The sequence below is a fragment of the Podarcis liolepis genome (assembly GCF_965112155.1).
Source record: "Podarcis liolepis genome assembly, chromosome: 5".
Taxonomy (NCBI): Eukaryota; Metazoa; Chordata; class Lepidosauria; order Squamata; family Lacertidae; genus Podarcis; species Podarcis liolepis.
In genome coordinates this window covers 49358870-49374469 of record NC_139556.1, presented here as the reverse complement: position 1 = coordinate 49374469, position 15600 = coordinate 49358870, and the positions used below count along the sequence as shown (strand labels likewise).

At 42.9% G+C, this 15600-nt stretch overlaps 1 protein-coding gene across 8 annotated transcripts in view; it reads right to left on the bottom strand.

Moving 5' to 3' along the window:
* Positions 1 to 15600, bottom strand: part of FGFR2 (fibroblast growth factor receptor 2) — a 143614-nt gene that overhangs the window by 105266 nt on the left and 22748 nt on the right. For 2 of the 8 annotated variants that reach the window (XM_083506126.1, XM_083506129.1), the window contains exon 1: positions 7625 to 8482. The exons of 1 other annotated variant lie outside the window; for it this stretch is intronic. The gene's annotated coding sequence lies outside the window, so the exon portion shown is untranslated. Of the gene's footprint in view, positions 1 to 7624; positions 8483 to 15600 lie in introns of those variants that run through there. 5 more of the 8 variants (XM_083506130.1, XM_083506128.1, XM_083506133.1 and 2 more) reach the window with 5 other exon arrangements.

Below are 15600 nucleotides of genomic sequence, written 5' to 3'. Positions count from 1 at the left end.
TGTTTGCTGACAAACTTTCTCTTCTGTTGGAAATCCTTCACTCTATCAGAAACTGCTACAAATTGCACATCATTAAGCTTTAGCTTCATTTTCAAACGGATCATCTGAGGCTGAAGAAATATAGTCATAGTGGTCAAATACTAAGACCATTCTTTTGGCAAAGCCTACATAAGTTTCAGTAGGCTCTGGAACATTTGTATTCAAGTTCTACATCTACTGACTCACTGAGCCAATTTAAAGCTACAGAAATAACTCATAACACCTTACTGGATGTTACTACTTTACCGCAGGCAGATGACCTCCATGCTTGAATATTTCAACACCTAAAGAATTCCCCTCACACAGAAAAGTGTGTGTGCCACTGAAAATAATACCATTTCATCATTTTCCCCTGATGGGCTCGTTTACTGTATTCAGGGAGATAGTTGTGTTGCCTAGAAGTGATAGAACATGCAATCAGCCACGTGCACCCTGAACTGATATAATCAAGGAAGAGTTTTACTACGTATGTGCCATATTGCTTTTGTTTCTCCCTCTTTTATATCATAGCAACAGACAAAAAACTAAAATCTCTCGCTCAGCCTCAGGTCTCAATCTGTGAACCTGCCTCCAGGATTGTTCCAAAGCAAGAAGGAACAGCAATACGCTACTACCAATCTAACCTTCAGACACTCCTAACACTATGGCTTAGTATACTTCCCCCCCTGCTTAAATTATATAACATATTCCAGTTTTCATTCTAAAAGCCAAAGTCAAATATTAAGTACTGACAGTGACCATTTTAGGTGTATCCAACTGACATCCAGTCACCAACACGGGAGAACGGGAGCAGAACGGGGTGGAACACGGGTGGGGAGCACAGGAGCCAGGAATGGAACCCCATGTGAAATGGTCACTGCCTCCAGTATTAAGTCATCATCAATGCAGAGTTCTAAACCTGAAAATGCAAATTACCAGCTCAAGGCCCAAATAACCATGCAATATTCTTTAGGATTTAAAACAAGGAGCCCATTCTCAGTTTTGAACAGATACACCTGACATTTGAAAATACTCATTCTATACATGCAAAGCAATCTTGCACATTTGCTAGGAAGTAAGTCCCACTATGCTGAATGGGGCTTATTCCTCAGTGTGTTTAGGTCTGCAGCTTTATTGAACTAGTAAAGCACAGAAGGTAATTGCACCGTGCCATTCCATGAACATTTGCATAGTTCCATGTTTTGTTCATTGTATCCCAGTTTAAAAAAAAAACTTAAGAAAAGCTATTTATAACCATCCTATCCTAAACAGTATAAAGACAGTATAAAGTCTGTTTCAGAGACATAATCCAGCTCACTGGTTGGTTTAATCCGTTTTATTGGTTTATTTCCTGGGGTAAAATATTTTTTAAAACCTCAACAACTTCAACCCTAAAAAAAGGTCAACAACTTTGGTTGGCCCTTCACTTCATCAAACCTGGCCCTCTTTGAAAAAAGTTTGGACACCACTGGGTTAAAGGCAGCTTCCTATGTGCCTATGTACCTGTTGTATGGCTATCTGTTATGAAGCATGAAGGCAGCATCCCCTGTTTCTAAGAAGAAGAGGAAGGAAAAAGCAACAGTGTGGTTGTCCCTCTTGCCTGGAGAGATGCAGCAGCAAAGACAGGGAAGGAGTTGCTCCTTTGGGGAGGAGGAAAAGAAGTATTAATGGGACCCATGTCTTCAGGATACATGAATATTTCTTCGTGCTCTTGGGCTGAGGAGTTTTCAGATGCCAGCACATTGCTTAAGGGAGCTACTTTAATCAAAAAATATCTATGAAGTTTGTTTTAAGCAAATAACATAATTGTATACATGTGCAGGCCCATCATGTTTCGTTTTACAAAATTACCACATTCTATTTTTGCGCTGTGCAAATCCTTCCATGAATTTGCATGGCAGAAGGCCAAGAATCAATTAGAGCAGACTCTCTCTCTCTCTCTTTATCAAGGTACACACGGCCAGACAATGCAAGATAAAGATAGAGCAACTCAAAGCTCTGTTCAGGGAGAGCTAGCCTTACATGGTTTGGAAGTGTACAATAAAGTGCCCTTTCATGCAATTAAGTCTGAAATCTTCCAAACATTCAACTCCGGAGCATTCTGTTCTGGAGCAAGTGATTACAAGACTGAACATTCTGGAGTATGTGATTTGTGGGCTGAAATGCGCATTTGTCTATAAAAGCAGTTGTCCTGAAATCGGGAACTCTGGATTCATCTTGCTGACATCTGTTACTGTTATTGCTCAACACTCATATGGCGCAGACCATACAAGGGATAGAGTCCCAGTCCAGGAGGCTTGCAAGCTAAACCAGGCAAGGGGAAGCCGGGAAGAAGTGATGCTGTGGAAATGGAGTAAAGGAGAGCCAGGTGCCAAAGGAGAAGCAGGTAACATGAGTTAATTTTACCCATGATTCCTTTTCGCATCTATTGGAGCACCTGCAGCACCTCACCCATGAAACTCAGTCCTTGGTCTCAAGCAATCCACCATGCTTTCATCCCCACTCCCCTACCTGCAGTATGGACATAACAATTCTTCCACCAACTTAAAGGTAAAGGGACCCATGACCATTAGGTCCAGTCGTGACCGACTGTGGGGTTGCGGCGCTCATCTCGCTTTGTTGGCCGAGAGAGCTGGCGTACAGCTTCCAGGTCATGTGAACAGCATGACTAAGCCACTTCTGGCGAACCAGAGCTGCACATGGAAACACTGTTTACCTTCCCACCGGAGCGGTACCTATTTATCTACTTGCACTGGTGTGCTTTCTAACTGCTAGGTTGGCAGGAGCAGGGACCGAGCAACAGGAGCTCATCCTGTCGTGGGGATTCAAACCGCCGACCTTCTGATCGGAAAGTCCTAGGCTTTGTGGTTTAACCCACAGCGCTACCCGTGTACCTCCACCAACTTAGCAGGACACTTAGAGAATCATAGAGTAGCAGAGTTAGAAGTGACCCTGAGAATCATCTAGTCCAAGCCCCTTTAATGCAGGAATATGCACTTGTGCCATTCAGGGATCCAACCTGCGACCTTGGAGCACCCACTCCAACCAACTGACCTTGTAAGGATTGATTGAGATAACGTATGCAAAGCGCTTTGAAAAGAGAAGCGCTGTGAAAGAGAAGGGGTTGTGCACACTCACATTCAATGCACAAGAGTGTGAGAGAAGTAGCTGCAATCTGATAAATCAGAGGGCCAATGAGATACATAATTCAGCCAAGGCGACAGCTCCCACGAAAACTCTGTTGGTCTGGATGAGAACAACATTTATGAAGCACCTTAGTAACTGGACCAAACAAAAACCTCTTTTGTTCCCTCACACAAACACAGCACCCAGACTTTAGGAGGCAAATAAATCAAGCAGCCATGGCAATTATGCTCTTCTGTGCGATATGGTCAGTGATGGATTTCCAGAGGTTATCTGTCAACTGTGAAAGAACAATAGATAAAGCTATTCTCATTTTACCTATTCTGCTCTCATTCCTGCACTACCCTCTTACACTCTGAGCACAGCAATAACTCAAGAACCTTTCTTCCCTTTAGATGCGGGAGACCCAAATTCCAGTTACTACTCTTTGTTTAGCCTGTGCTCTTTCTTTCTCTCAACCTAACCTACATCACATACTGTGACTCTATAGGGGTAAGATGCAAATGTAAAGAGCTTTGCTCATTCAAAGATCTAGAAGTAGTATGTTATCATGCTGCCCACACTAGTTATCTCAAGGTATATCAGGGGAAAGTAATTATGGGCAAAATCCTTCCAGCTCAATATCTGACATAAAATTGCCAAAACTGGACAATTATTGAGACAATGTATGCTGCCCAATAGAGAAAATGCAATCTAGGTTTTCTAACGTATTACAGTGGTACCTCGGGTTATATATGCTTCAGGTTACATACACTTCAGGTTACAGACTCCGCTAACCCAGAAATATTACCTCGAGTTAAGAACTTTGCTTCAGGATGAGAACAGAAATTGTGTTCTAGCAGCGCGGCGGCAGCAGGAGGCCCCATTAGCTAAAGTGGTGCTTCAGGTTAAGAACAGTTTCAGGTTAAGAACAGACATCCAGAACGAATTAAGTTCTTAACCCGAGGTACATCATGCTTCAGAAACAACACATGCAATTCCTTAAAACTTTTACCAGTAAGATCTTTGGTGAAATAAACCCTTCAGTGCACAATATTTTCTTGAAAGGTCACTGTTGATTTGATACTTAAAGCTAGAAAATGGGACTGAGTCAACCTCACATGACATATTAAAGAAACTGGTGAAATATATTATCAATAAAGGGCATGGGAGGCTTAAAAGCATGCAATCCTTTTAAATAAATTTAATTTCTATAGTTGCATAATGGTTATAGCCAACCACAGAGACCCATTTGTTCTGCTCCTACAAACCCTGTAAAGTGCTTCTCTCAAACCCATCAGTCCCTCACCAGACTACTGATGCCTCATTACAGGATTCATAGTCTCTCTAAGAGTATACAAGTTACCCATAACTCTATCTTAATGGAAATATAGACTGTCAGAATTTTAAAAAGGGATATAACATGAGGCTTTTGGGGGCAGCAGTGGGAGAAGAGGAGACAGAAGAGTTTATTCTATGAAGCTGTAACAAAAGTGAGACTAACATCTTACAACACACTTAACTTCAACAAAACTACCAGGCAAGGAACTTGAAAGTCAAACTTGACATATTTCTAAAGAGCACAATTCACTCTTTCCCTATAAGACATTGGAAGCAATATAGCCCTTACACGTCAACAAGCCTTTGAATTACATAATTCTCACTACATCATTTCCACAGGGAACATTAGTCTCCCCAATTACGGAGTCCCACTTCCACCTCTCCAAGCATATGGGCCTCTCTAGAAGGTGGAAGGGGCGGGGACCCAGACTCCAGTTCTTTCCCTTATCTTACTTGCTATAGTCGCTGCTAGATGGTTTTATAGGGAGACCTCCTACCCTGGGGTAATTATGTACCTATCTCAATGTTTGGCACACAGTCCCAGCATGCTTCTTGGCCTTCACAATTCTGGCTTCCTGACTACAATAGCATAATCCCTCCTGGAGTCTCAGGCTCAGTGAAAGCCACACGTAGTGTTTATTTTTCCCCTTGAAAGGGAACTCTTTTCTCTCTTCTATACTGCCCTATACTGGGGAAGGAGTTGTCAGCCACCCATGATTGATGGCTTGCCTGGCCACCCGCTCATCAAGTCAATTTTCACCTCAGTCACATACCTGCCCAAATGTCTTTGCCAAACTGACAAGCATGGGAAAAAACAGCCTGGGGTTGGAGCCCTACCAAATTCCTTCAAGCTGCCACATTTATTTACTATTTTTTTTAATGCGCACGCAAACAAGTTGTGCTTGTTCTAGAGAGGCAGTAATTAAATCCAAGCCTAAGTATTCATTTTAATCTAGCTCCATTGTTATGTGGGCAGTGTTTATCACTCCCCAGGGAGGTTGTAATTTGCAGAGAGTATGTCATCCAAATCAATACTCTGACCTGTGTATCCTCCCTAGGCATTAGAGTACAGCCAAAAAAAATAATAATCTGTGCAAGTGTGGATCAATGTCCTCCACCAGCTTATAGAAAATTAGCTGTATAGCAATTAAGTGACAGTAGACTGGGTCTGATCGCAGGAGGAGAGTGAAGCCCCACTAACCCCTTCACACTGCCATCTTCAAAGGGATCGGCTATTAAACATTAATTCTGGACGGTTATTCGGGGAAAACAGCCTGGCAGCATCAATAGTTTTGCTTTGTCTGAACTTCCTTCATTCACTTTTCTTGGGGACTAGCCTGTTTTTCTCCAAGTCTTCTGCGGATCAGAAAGAGAGAGGGGGAAATCTGCATTTTAATTGACATTCCACAGAGGTCCAGAGGCCGCTTATTGCAGTCTATTCAAACCAAACAGGCTTTTCAGATGAAAATGAGTAAAGGCAAGTAGAAGATTTACAGGGATTTGGTACAAAAGAGACAATGGGGTTTGAAATGTTGGTGGCGCTTCACACCAGCCACATAATGGGCCCCTGTTTGAAAGGCAGTTTTATACACAGAATATATATATATATATATGGGGTCTGTCTTTTCCTTTTTTTTAGAGGAAGGAAAATTATGGATCGCATCACTCTCACACACACAACCTCCCCACGAAAAGGACCTCCTGTTCTTTTGGTTTGTGTTACTTGTACATCACGTTTCCACTAAGCTCCATGTAAATCACTTCTCTCCATATGCACAGATTGTTGCAACAGTCACTAAAGGGTTCCATGTGAGGGTTTTGGGGAAGGGGGTGAGGGTTTCCCCCCCCCCTAACTAGGTCCTTCCACAGCACTATAGGTGAAGGAATCTGCACAGGCTACAGGTTTTGATGTGTTCAGCATCGCTAAAGCCCGGTTCCCCTTCTTCCTGCAACTGAATAAACTAGATCCCCTCCCAATTCCCCCCCTCTTCAAACAAAAGCCCTTTAATGCCACGCCAATTAAATCATAGCTCTACAATTTGGGTCCTGTTACAACCGTAAAAAATCTACAATGATTCCTTTTCTTTATGGAATACATTCTGCATATCATCTTATCTGGAAATATAAACAGGGATGGGGGCTCAGCGGGGGTTTAGAGCCTAAAAAAAATCAGCTGCCAAGTGAAAACCTCTGACCTAGGAACAACTGTCCTTTATGGCAGCTCAGCCTGCATGGGGAGGCACTCTGCACATACTCAATAGTTCATCTTGTCATCTTTCCAATGTCCCAAGCCGTGGCAACAGTTTTTTAAGCAGGTACACCTTTGCTCAGATTATTGAACTCAATAGGCTAACACGCCAGACGAGGATGAAATATGCATAACAATACTGTACTATTTAACCTTTTTTTACTGTGGAGAAGAAGAAGAGGAGAAGTGGTTCTGAACTTCGCCTGCTTCTTGAAAGGAAACAACCTTTGCCATCCTAAGCACTTCCACCTGGGCGCAAAGCCCCCAGGAACCCTTGGAATTTACGCACTTCCAAATCCATGTGTTAAACCGCAGCCTCGCCTGCCATGCCATCTAAACCACATCACCACGGAAGACCTCTGAGCGAAAAGCGCCGCTCGCGAAGGGCTAAAAGTAGAGGCTGACGACGGAGGAAGAGAGGGGTGCAAACTGTCAACTGCAAGAGGAGCGGGAAGGATTCCTGCGGGCGCCCATTCGGAAAGGAGCTCCCGCGCTCCCAGCCCTTCGGGTGGATCCAAACCCGCGCCAGGCCCCACGCCACCTGTGGGGGGCACCGATCAGACCCACGCAAAATATGGAGGGCGTGCGCTTACTACGCCTCGGCAGTTGCCACATGTCGCTCGGCGCAAACATCCCAAATGCCAGGCTGCGCAACGTCGCGGCTCCGGGAGATGCCCCGGCTTTGCAGGGGGAAAGCTCTTGCGAATTTCGATCGCGCAAGCGGCACACACGTTGCTTCACAAATGCACAAAGCGATCGCACGGAGGTGGCCCAGGGAGCCTCACTCCTGGAGATCCTGAGGATTCCTCTCTCTCACTTCCCCGATTCCCCCCCTTTCCTTTCCTCCCCGGCCCCCCTCTCCTCTCCACTGCAAGCCAAGCCTGGTCCAATTACCTGGTATGAAAAGGCTCCGCGTAAGCGATCCGCTCTTCCTTTGCAGCAGGCGTGTGTGCGGGATGAAGCCCGGCGGCGCCCGCAGCCTTCTTTTTCCCCGCAGCGGGGAGAGGAGGAGAAGGAGAGGAGCACCTCTCCGTAAAAAAATAAAATAAAAGCCCCACGATCTCGCCTCTCCGCCTTTACTCCGCGCGCAGCCGCTCCAACCCGTCGCTGCGAAGCCCCGGACCCGCGCGGGGAGACTGGGCCACCGTCGCCCCCATCACCGCTGGCGAGCCAAACGCTGCCTTCTTTTCCGGCGCCCCCAAACCTCTCCAAAAATTAAAAAAAAGCTGGACGGAGCAGCAGAACGGGGCTGCGTTTGCTTTTTTTATTTAGAGAAGGAAAAACTAACAGGGTTGAGAAAAAGGAGGCAAGCAGTGTGTCGCGATTTTTCTTTTTCTGTTGCTCTTCTCCACTTCTCTAAAGATCCAGGTTTAGGGAGAACTTTCCCAAAAGTTGCCGTTGCTCAGAAAAAGGAAAAAGCACAGCTGCCTTTAAGTCCAGATCCAGTCCATTCAGAATCCCTGTTGCAAGCAAACTCGAAAACTTTATCAGGTCTACAAGCCCTTTCTCTCTCTCCCTCTCCCTCCCTCTCTCTTTCTTCCCCCTCCTTCCTCTGGTCACTCCCCCGAAGTTGAAACCTGAGCCATTTCCTGGACAGTTCCTCTGCCAATCACAGCAGTTCAGCAATAGTTGAACTCCGTAGGCTCTTCCCCTCGCACTGGAGATACATTAAGGAGAATAGGGCCCTCTTTCTCTTTCTTTCTTTCTTTCTCTCTTTCTCTCTGCCTCTCTCTCCCGCAACCTCATAGAAAGCACTCAGGGGGAAAACGCCTCCAAGCGGCACCACAAAACCAGCAAGCAAAGAAGTAAAATAAAATGTCATCTCTGCACACACACACATAGCCTCCTGATGTATTGCTGATATTCACAGCCTTGACTGGAGTTTGGAAATGATGTTGAAGCCCTGGGCTGTAGATGCTTTAAAAAGAAGAGATTTCAGATAATTGAGTGATCACTTTTTGCCCGCTGGAATCTCCACCACCTGGTGGGCGCAGGATGACCCGCTGAAGATGTCAACACACAAACACATGCACATCAAGACCAAATAGAGCTGTTTTGTGTGGCAGCAAAGATCACTTTTGTCCAGTCCGCAGGGACATATCTTAACGTTTTGGGAAGATGACTAATCCATAATTAATTCCTTGCTGAAGCAGCACTGGGCATAAATGGTCACAGAACAAAAACTGAAATGGATGCAGCATTCTGCTAGCACAGTGGTACCTCTGGTTACGTACTTAATTCGTTCCGGAGGTCCGTTCTTAACCTGAAACTATTCTTAACCTGAAACACCACTTTAGCTAATGGGGCCTCCCGCTGCTGCCATGCCGCCGGAGCACGATTTCTGTTCTCATCCTGAAGCAAAGTTCTTAACCTGAGGTACTATTTCTGGGTTAGCGGAGTCTATAACCTGAAGCGTATGTAACCTGATGCATATATAACCCGAGGTATCACTGTAACATCTTGTAGAAGCCAAGAAGTGAGGGGGTTAAGGAGAAAATAGAGAACAGGAAAAAAGGGTTCCTGATAACAGGGGAGAGGAAAAAATCAGATTTGAAAAGATAACTCTCTCCCTGCCTCCCACCCACCCACCCCAACAATTTTTTCCAAAATATTGGCACACCGACCACAGATTCATAGAGTTGGAAGGGACCATGAGGGTCATCTAGCCCAACCCCCTTGCAATGCAGGAATCTTTGACCAATGTGGGGCTTGAACCCACAACCCTGAGATTATGAGAGTCTCATGCTCCACCGACTGAGCTATCCCAGTATGTTCCATGTGTCCATAATCTATTGGAAAATTCTCATGTGTCTGTTGAAATTAGTCTGTTTCTGTTAATTTCAATCTCAGTGTTTAAAGGAAAACTTCCAGTTGGATTTTGCACAGAAGTCAGAACAGCCTTAGATCAGCTTTCCCCAAGCTGGTGCCCTCCGGATGTTTTGGATTACAACTCCCATTCGCCCTAGCCAGCAAGTACAATGGTTAGGGCTGAGATTTGTTGGGTAAAACATCTGGAGGGTGCCAAGTTGAGGAAAGACTAGTTTAGATTTTAGGTTTCCTACATGAAAACACTGGGGGGACGGGACAAATAATACATATGGAAACAGACACTTCTAAATCCAAGTTGCAACACTAAATGACCATATCATATTCATTCATTCTCACCATCTATTAAACCTAACACAATCCATCACAGAATTAGGTGTGCTTAAACCTACTTAAAGCAATGGACTTAAGTGTCCATAACTCTACATTGAATTGCTGCCATGATCCTGCAGACTGCAAGTACTCCTGAGTAAGCCAGTAACCTGAGGGGTATATCATGAGAACTTGCACAATTGCTTAACTTTCTTTATTATATTATGAAAGCATTAATCACGTTGTAACCATACCCCAAACTCTCAGTCTCCAGTCCCTCTAATATCAACCTTGGTGGCTCAGCAGGCACTAGTAGGGCAATGAAGCAGCCACCCACAACACAGGGATTTATGCGTATTCAAGGGTATGGAGAATTTGCGCTCTCTCTCTCTCTCTCTCTCTCTGTGTGTGTGTGTGTGTGTGTCAGAGGGAGGGAGAGGGAGAGACACCCAAAGAACCTCCCCAACAAGGGCTATATATGAGCAAATTCCTTTCCTTGAGACAAAAAGATAGAAACTGTCATGAAGTGATGATAAGGAGAGGATGGGAGGGAGGCTATTGATAGCTGGGAAATACAAATACAGTAGAAAAAGATAGTTGGTCTGAAAAATGCAGCTAACAATGGAGAGCTGTTGGAGAAAGAGAGGTGGGGAAAATGAGGGTTACCCATGGGACCACAGGCCAATTTCTGAGACTGAGTAGAAAGAATTTAGGAGGAAACTGATAGGAGATAGTTGGCCATCCATAGGGGAAGGAAGAGAGAGAGGGAGAGCAAAATTATGACACTGCATACTGATAAAACCACTGTACTTGAAAGGCAACAAGAATAGGAAGAAGGAACATTTCTCAAATAGACTGAAACTGTTGTCACACAAAGTAGATATTACTATCATAGTGCGAGTGTGTGAACCCCTGAACACTTTACTACTATTATTCCTGCTGTGTGCTAAGCCATGGTTTGTCTTAAGGTGTCCTCTGAACAAACCATGGTTACAGCTTCTGCTTTATCTGGGGCAAAACAAACTATACACCTGGACTTGGGTGCCATGTTGAGCTAAGCAATGGATTCCCTCACCCCAGCGCAGCCACAGCAGGACCAGAGGTAGAGCAAAGCAGCTTAATCTCTTCTTCTGGAATCCACACATTCTGGCTCAACCATGATTTATTATTACTATTACATCTATTTATTTAGGATTTTTTTATTTGTTTATTTAGATCCCACCTTTCTCCCAGTCTGGGACTCAAGGTGGCTTTTGGTTTGTGTTACATACTTATCAGGTTATAGAAACTTTGTACAATAAGTTGGGGCAAAAGAGTAGGTTGCTTACACCCAGAAAACATACATGTTTTGAAATGGCAGGAAAATATAATACGCACAAAACATAGCAAAATTGGTGTGTCGGTGTGTGGGTGTGTAGAGGTAACAATAAAGAAAAAGGGGGGGAGCAGATGCATGTTTTAAAAAGTGAAATAAGAAAGAATGTTAGACACATCAGTATGTTTATTGAGAGTACTGCAAGGACATATAATATGTCTACATGACAGTGGGGTGGTGGCGATGTGGCTTCTTTTTTACCAAGAATAGCTCTCCAGAGTGCCAAATGCATAATCAGTTTTGATAGAGGCAATTTGACACACATGTGCCAATATTGCTCAGGGAATATTTTAAGTGTGAATAAAGGGATGATTGTTACTAGATATGGAAAGATCACTGTCCCTTTTGTAACATGCTCAAGATTTTTATAAAATCTTTTCACTGTTGAACTGCTGACAGCATTTCTTAGAGAATATTCACCAGTAAAACAATACATTGTCTTTGGGAGACAATCCAAACATTCACCTTGGATAGAAAGTACCCTGTTTTCAAATATAGGGAATAGGTACAGCAAGAAAAGGCCAGGGCCAAAATAAGACAGCTTATTGCCTGTCCCCCATTGTTTTTTATTTTATTTTTTGTCACTTAACAGCACAAAAATGATTGCTGAGGTGGAGAATTTAATAAATAAATAAATAAATAAAATGATGTTTATTTTGTGCCATTTGAGGAGAATTTTTCATTTTAAATTATTTTCAATATTTTGGTTTAATCTTTCACTGTTAGCCACTTTTCTTTTCAAAGCAGAACATGTGCATTTTGGAAGTCAGTTGGCAAAAACACATTTTCAAGGAGGAAAAATAAAATCTGCCCATACCATGGCAAATCAAAACCACATTTTATTCATTTTTAAACTCCTCTTTATTTATGACCTATTTTGAAATGATTTTAACTAAACAATCTCAATTAAATTATTTCTACAACCTTATTACCATCACTAAAAGATAAACAAAGCCTGAGAAAGTGTTTGCTTTCATGAGTTAATGGTGGATATTCAATTTTAGATCAAATCCTTAATGATACCATGAGGATTTCAGAATTGTTCTTTTAAATCTAATTCTTATAGTTTCAGATAAGTGTTTGGCATGATTTAAATACAAAAATGGAGAAGTTTAGCCACACATTTATGTGAGAGTAAGTCCATAAGACTGCATTGTTAGATCGTGTCAGTTTACACATGCTCATGAATTATAATTCAACAAGAAGAGTATCAGAGTCCAGTGTGAACATTTAAGATGGACTGTTCTGAAATAAATCTATTTAATTTTGACTGACATATTCACTCATCCGTGTGCAGAGAAATGGCCTTCTACATATAAATATACCAGACAAGGAAAGCAATAAGTTTCTTTATTGGGGAAAAGCACATACCCAGCATTGATATAACATATGAATTAGTTTCTTCCAAAACCCTCACCAGCAATGCTATGTTGGGTAGTCAGAAGCCCACTATTAAGGCAACACATATTTCTAATCATGATTTGACATTTGTGCTTACAACATTATTTAAAGGTAGCCATCATATTCTGCTGTTCTTACTTCTTTATAAAACACGGTCACAAAAGTGCATACCATATTAACAGAGCCAACAACCTTCTCAAATTCAGACTCAGCTCTGCAATAACAGGGGAGGAAAAGCAACTTAAACTGCTTTCACGTTGACTCGGAATAACTTGCACTGCTTTGGCCCATATTTATGTTCAGATAGTTAACGATAACAGGTTAAAGCAAACAGGAATCACGTTTCTATAAAGTCTGTGTTACCTCTTTCAACTCAAATAGAGGCTTTCCAATTCCACTATCTATCCCCTAAACTTTATGAAAATTATCCAGGTGGCATCAGCAGTGAGTTCAGGGCAGAGCTGATGAGTAACTGATGACAAAATTGGCTTGCCTTAAGCCTAAAGCAAAGATGGTGAATCTGTGGCTCTCTAGACATTATTGGACTCCAACTTCCATCAGCCCCAGCCAGTGTGGTCAATGGTCCAAGATAACAGGAGCTGTAGTTCAAAAGCATTTGGTTCCCCAGATTTGCCTTAAAGGGTGAACACTTATTCAGGGGAAACAGAATGAGATATGAATTCAGGCATATAAAAATAAGCAAAAAACAACAACAGTGAGCCAACTTAGCTAAGATGAACTAAGCAGTGCCAGGGATGTAAAATGCAGTGAGCTTCTTGCCCCCATCTGCATGCAGTCAGTATTGCACGGAGCTGTTCACATCAGCGAGGGAGGCAGGGATGTCTTCACCAGACGCATACAACCTTTTTTGTTTCCCAGCCCCTGAAACCCACCTAGAACTACTATTCATTAGAATGATTGAATTGTAGGGCTGGATGGGATCCCAAGGGTCATCTTGCAATGCAGGAATTACAGCGGAAGAAACTCTGACAGATGGGCAGCCAGCCTCTGTTCAAGAACCTCCAATGGAGGAGAGTCCTTCACCACCTAACTATCATCTGCACTTGGGTGCTCATCTGTGTTGTGCTGGCTGTTAGGCTATATATGCTCACATTAACACTTACTCCACATCCAGTTTTCTAATCAGATTGAAGCTGGTCTGATGAGGGGTGGGGATCAAACAGCAGTATTTGTCAAGGGCTGATATGTATTGTGGCTAATGTTGTGCAAATGCAATTTCAAAAAATGGAATGGGGGCATACTAGATGTGGAGTAAGCAGTAATGTGAACAGTTTCTATCCAAATGCGATTTTGGTTTAAACGCAGTGTAAGGAGTCTCTATGGGAGTATACTGTATTTTTAAAATGGGGTATCAGAGTTTTTACGGGGCTAACCAGGTTGGGATAGCAGGCTTGTTGGTTTTGAATGTCTTATGTAGATTCCCCCCCCCCAATTTCGTTGTTTTGTATGGGACAATGACAACAAAGATTATTGTATTGTATTGTATCGTATCGTATCGTATACACTAAATTACAGGAAACTGCAGCTGTCTAATCCTCCTGCTGTCTTTCCCTTTCCTGTCTCTGTGGCTCTTCATTCCATCCTGTGGAAAGCTTCCCTTTTCCCACCTCCATCCACCCTGGCTGTCCCTCCTGCTCTTGCTCTCTCTCCTCCTTTCGTTCTGTTCACCTGTCCTCTTCTGTCTCTCCCTGACTCAGCCATTTGTCACCCACCCACCTTGCCTGCCAACTGATCCCAGCCATGTTTTGAGGTTGATCGAGTGCCTGCAGCCCCCTCGCCACTGGCCAAGGCTTCCAAGTTCCCCACCGGTGACCAAGTTGGCCTGCAGCATCCCAGCACCCACAGGTGATATTAAGAGTGGATGCCAAGGTGGTGCCCAGGAGGTGAAGGGACTTCCTCAACTGAACCCAACACCTCCTCATCACAGGGCCACTATCTAATGGCTACAAGCAAGCCAGGGCTTAGGGCTTAGTTCTCCTTAGGTCCTGGATCCTTAACAACTGCTCAGCAGTGTTGAACAACTCGGTTAAACAGTGCATACGTAACTATGGTATCTGATCCCAGAAGATGAGGTGATGGTCAACATTTTGGAGGATTAGACAAATTCATGGCAAAGACATTGATCAGTGGCTATTAGCCATGATGGCTATGTTCTGCCTCCACAGTTATGTCCTTATGACCCATGACTCTGGAATCTGTATCTTTACCAGGTCTAACATTCTAAAACACTGTACTTTGGTCAAGAGATAGAAATGAGTGTATATAATAGCATATATTATAATGTCATCACCAATATAAATTATAAACATCTTGGGAAGTAACAAAAATATTTACGATGCCAGAAACAAATTGCATATCTTATTAAGTTGTCTAAAAAGAAACGCTCCATCAGGAATAATCTTAGTATGCAATCCAAATCTATACTGCAACTTTAAAAAAATGTGTATCTGGAAATAAAGAACATAGATGAATCAATTAAATTAAAGCAAAGTGACATTTAAACAAGAGCCTTAATTTATTCTGCAGCTATTTAATACAATTGAACATTTTGTATCATGTCTTCAATGCTAACAGATAAATGCAACTTTCAAGGACAACAAATCTGCAACAAGATTGGTTCTCTCAACTGAAATAAAGCCAAGGCAGATTCCTACTAAATTTAGTAAGACTAAGATCCTCCATCTCTATATTTTCATTCTTGCAGATATCACAAATTTCCTTACAAATTTCCAGAATTCCACTCCTGCAACTTTATGCCCCTGTTGCACAAAAAGCTTTTGCTGAATTGCACCTTTATTTTATTTATTTTTTAATCACCACACGTCTTGGTACAAGTTTTGAGTTTTCTAATTCAGAAATTAACATGTCACAAGCATGGTACAGATTTCACAGCTCCAAGTGTGTCTCTCTCCCATTGAAAACATTGTTAACACAT